Source organism: Dioscorea cayenensis, chromosome 13, assembly GCF_009730915.1.
Source record: "Dioscorea cayenensis subsp. rotundata cultivar TDr96_F1 chromosome 13, TDr96_F1_v2_PseudoChromosome.rev07_lg8_w22 25.fasta, whole genome shotgun sequence".
In the NCBI taxonomy this organism is placed as follows: Eukaryota; Viridiplantae; Streptophyta; class Magnoliopsida; order Dioscoreales; family Dioscoreaceae; genus Dioscorea; species Dioscorea cayenensis.
In genome coordinates this window covers 2,849,913-2,855,279 of record NC_052483.1, presented here as the reverse complement: position 1 = coordinate 2,855,279, position 5,367 = coordinate 2,849,913, and positions in this window count along the sequence as shown.

Sequence of the window (5,367 nt, the reverse complement as noted above, 5' to 3'; positions counted from 1 at the left end):
GGTTTCTCACCAAAATTACTCCTGCACAAAAAATCTTCATATCTGTAGTAATACCTCGAATATATTTTTCCAATGCTTATCCAGGTTCGAGGGTATTACAATATAAGTATAAATAACTAAGAATAATAAAAAAAAAAAAAGGGATATCTCCTGTCTCTATAGTTGCTTTGATCATTCCTTTATTATGCTCTGAAAAATAAAAATAAAAATTATTTTATACTTCTTTGAGTTCTAATTACCAAATTCTATAAAGTGAAATATAGAATTTGGTATTGTCTTCATTGTATCTACTTATATTATTCATGTTACCTCTTATACCTCTTATACACACTTTAGTGGAGGTTAATAAAATTTTATAGTAAATATTTGAGGAGGTTTGACCAGTTTTCACTTTGGTAACTATATTTCAATTTGTATCAAAGTGGTCATCACAAATCGATTTCATTTCATATGGAGATCACCCTTGGATTTTCGGTCAATTTAATCTGATATGACAATTGGAGATGTCACATCATATTAAAATAAATATTTTTTAATGTCCAGCTGGACTAGACACATTAGCTCTAGTCTACGTCATGTTAAGAAAGTCTACTCAGTATCATAGTCATAAAAGAGGGAAAGCTGACTGTGATGCTGAGGAGATTTTCTGAACATGAAGTGGATTGGGGTTAACGTGTCTAGTCCAGCTGGGCATTAAGAAATATTTATTTTAGTGTGATGTAGCATCTCCGGCTGCCACATCAGATAAAATTTGTGAGAGGATTTTAAAAATGAAAAGATATTAATGTAATAAGCACCACTTGTAAGACAACTAATGAGAGCTTATCATTTGTAATTTCATTAATTAATGAATGATTATTTTTATTCTATTTGAAAAGATGTCTAATTAATGAAATAGTGTCTCATTAGTAAAGTGGTGTGTCTCATTTTAATGAAGTGGTGTCTCGTTAATGAAATAATATGTCATTTTATTGAAGTGGTATAATGAAATGATGTGTCTTTTTAAATGACATCTCATTATTGAAGTGGTGTGTCTCTTTACTAAAACACCACTTCATTTCCTATAAAAATAATCTCCTACCATCGTTCGAAGTCAGTTGAATGACAAACAAACTCCTCACAAGATTCATTTGCTTTGTTCTTTGAGTGCTTGAAAAGATGAAGCAAACTTTCGACTTTGTAAAAAGCCATTGTTGTCTTTGCTTGAGTTTGGGAGCGTACAAACCATACTCAAGCGTCTTCATTGTATCCTAAAAGGAAATTCAGATCATTCAATCCATTTTTGCATCCAGGTTTGAAATTGGGTGGAGGCTAATTAAGCCTAGGAAAGTGTTTCACGCGCCTTGAAGACTTGTGCGACTACATTCTTTCTAATCTCTTCCTCTTTTATTCCTCAAAGAACCATCTCCACCAACAATCTTTAGAGCTTAAATCGTCTTGCAAACAAATGGCTTCTTTGAAGGATTTAACCATGAACTTTGTGAAGTTGGAGAGGTTTTGAGAGGGAAACTTTCTAAGATGGCAAAAAGAAGATGAAATTTCTCCTCATTACATTGAAGGTGGCGTATGTTCTCACTACTTCCAAACCCGAAGAAATAGAAGGAGAGACCGTTAGGAAATTAGAGAAAGGCAAAGTGGGAAAATGATGATTTTCATTTGCATTGGACATATTCTCAATGGGCTTAGTGATGCACTTTTGATGTTTATCAAGACTCGATCTCGGCAAAAGAACTTTGGGAGAAACTAGAAGCAAGGTACATGCAAGAGGATGCAACAAGTAAGAAATTTCTTGTGAGTCGTTTTAATAACTTTAAGATGATTGATGGAAAATCTATCATGGAACAAATGCATGAAATTGAACATATTTTTGAATAACTCTCGAAAGCAACATAACATGCATATGGATGAGTCTATCATTGTCTCCTCAATTATAGAACAAGCTTCCTCCATCATGGAAAGATTTGAAAAAGAATCTCAAACATAAAAAGGAAGATATATCTCTTGAGCAATTAGGAAATCATCTTAGCTAGAAGAGGAGTATAGAAAACAAGATGATACAAAAAGATATCAAGGCTCATGAGAAAGTACATGTATATTGGAAGAAGGGGAGTCCCACAAAACCCAAGAAAAAGGAAAAAGTACAATGGAGAGTTGATATGCACAAGATGGCCGCAATAACAAGAAAAAGAAAGGAAGTTGTTTCTGTACATGAAGGGTTGGCCATTACTAGAAGAGTGTAGCTTTACTAAAAAGATGCAGAGAGAAGAATTCCTCCGCAAAGAAGACAATCTTGTGGCAGTGATATCCGAAATCACTCGGTTAGGATATATGAAATCATGGTGGGTTGATTGCTGTGCAGACTCGTCATGTGTGCAAAAATAAAGATCTCTTCAAGACACTCAAGGAAAGAAGATGAAAATGTGCTCTACATGGAGAATGCTTCAAATGTCCAAGTCAAGGCAAAGGGATAGTTGAAATTGAGTTTTACTTACGGAAGGTTCTTACTTTGAAAGATGTATTATGTACACGAAGTTAGGAAGAATTTAATTTACATACCTTTTACTTAATAAGTTTGGAGTTTAAGTCGTTTTTGAGGGAGATAAGTTTATTCTCTCTAAGGGTGGGATGTTTGTAGGGCAGATGTTATTGTTGTGAGAACATGTTCAAGATGAACATTGCTAAAATTAATAATAATAGTTATAATTCTACTTTGATTGACTCTTGTGATTTATGGCATTATCGCTTAGGGTCGTATTAATTTTACTGAAAATTAAATGATATGATGAATCTTGATTTAATTCCAATGACTTCTAAACACATGAATCTTGACTACTTGTATATTAACTCAAGATAACAAGACAATCTTTTCTTAGGGTGAAAAGAAATTCTAAAAATATTAGAATTGATTCATTCGATGTTTGCTGATTTTACATGGTTGGCCTACCTATAGGTGGCATATTTTGTGACGTTTATTGATGATTGCACTCGATACGTTTATATTTATTTAATGCATTCAAAAGATGAAGTTTTACAAAAATTTAAGATTTTTAAAAGCTAGAGTAGAACTTCAGTGTGAAAGCTATTATTAAATGTTTTGAGAATTGGGATGTAGGAGGTGAATACTATGATCCAAAAATATTTTTGAGTCTATTGGCATAATTCATCGGAAATGCGCCTTATTCGCTCTAACAAAAATGGTATAGCGAAAAGGAAAAATAGGTGTTAAAAGAAATGATAAAACGCTTTGCTATCCTACTGCTTTTGACAAGTGATATGGGGTGGCATTGCTTAGCACTTGTATATATATGATAGGGTTCCTAATAAAGGAACAAGATAACCCCCATATGAACTTTGGAAGAGAGAGCCCAATCTTAACTATTTTAAAGCTGGGGTCAGTAGGGCGATGGTTAAAAGCTTCGGGAACCCAAAAGGAAGAAAATTTGGTGAAACGAAAGGAACTGAATGTATCTTCCTAGGATACGCTATGAGTAAAGCAGCATGTAGGTGCCTAGTAATTCAACCAAATGATTCTTTATCCTATAAATAGGTGCTATTGGATCATAGTGCTATTTTCTAAGAAAACTAGATTTAATTCTATTCCTAGGCCAAAGGACATGTTATATTCAAATAACAGATGCAATCTAGGAGGATAATGGCTGCTAATGATACATTAGAAAGTAGAACCCTCGAAGGACCTAAGAGTTAGGAGGGGCAAAAACATATGGCGGAGTTGCTTCCATGTTCACTTATTGAAGGGAACAAGTAAGAAAAATTCAAGAGTCAGGCACCAATTTGTTTTAATATAGAAGGTGATCCTGAAACATTTTGGAAGAGGGCTATGAGAATCTCAAGATGCAGCCTGTACCCGGAAAGAAGCCATACAAGATGAAATGGACTCAGCCAATGAATAAAACATGAAACTAGATTGATCATCACCTGGTTTCCTAAACAACCAATTGTTTGTAAATGGATTTTCAAAAGAGAAATATAAAATGGAGCGGAACTATTGATAAATTTAAAAGCAAGATTAGTTGCTAGAGAGTTTACAAAAGGAAGGAATAGATTATTTTGACACACTATGCCACGTTGCAAGAATTACTACCTATTAAAGTGCTTATAGCTTAATTGCTTTCAATGTACAATCTTGTAATACATCAAATGGATGTCAAAACGACCTTCCTTAATGGAAATTGGAAGAAGAAGTGTATATGGAAACAACCGGAAGGTTTGTTGTTCGCAGTGCAGAGACACACAAAGTGTGTAAAATTAATTAGAGTCTCTTTGTGGGCTAAGCAGGCCCTCAGCGTGGCATCAAAATTTGTGAAGTGATTCTAGCCAAAATGGGGTTTAAAATTAATGAGATCCGACCAAATGTGTCTATAGTAAGTTTAATTACTGTGAAAAGGTATAAGCTAAAATTTGTATATGTAGATGACATGTTAATATTTGGCACTCGATATCAGTGAGGTGTATAGAAACAAAGGGATTCTTGTCTAAACAACGCACATGAAAGAGATACTGGGAGAAGCTGAAGATATCATTCCTAGGCACATTAAAGTAATTAAGGATAACAATTATCTTAGTATGTCCCAAAGCTCATTACATTGCGAAGAAAATCTTAAAGTTTGAGTATTCTAATTGTTGTCCCATGTGGACACCATTATTCGAACGTGGAACATGATTGTCTAGAATCACACAAAGTAGTCAAGTGTAATGCAGCTGGCATGCTGTGTATAGAGTATTAAAATGTGAGAGGAGACGATAAATTATAATCTAATTTATAAGTGGTAATCCAACACTAAATTTAGAAGGATATACGAATCTCTAGTTGGAGTAGAAATCACACGCTGAGGATCCTTACGCTTCCTACCAGTGGATGTGGAACCACACTTCGTAGTGCACTATTTCTTGGGGATCGAAAGGCAGGGCATGCTCCTCTGCAGACTCCACCATGGCATCTGGGTTTCTCGCAGGCTGGCTGCCATGGCTGTGAGAGCCTGGAATGGCTTTAGGGATCTATTGCTTGAAATTCCCTGTCTGGCCCGAGCGGTGGCACCAATATCTATACATTGTGATAATCAGTCTACACTTTCAAGGCTTATAGCCAAGTTTATAATGGAAAATCCCGACATATTGGACTAAGACATAGCTTTGTAAAAGAGTTGATTATAAGTGGGGTAATTTCGATTAATTATATACGGTCTAAGATTAAATCTTGCAGGATCCTTTGACGAAAGTTGACAAAGGGATATAATTATTAAAAACATCAAGGGGATGGGATTGAAGCCCATAAAATCATAATTACCAATGGTGGAAACCAACTCACATGGTAACATCAAGTCTTGAGTTCAATGGTGAAAGTACACT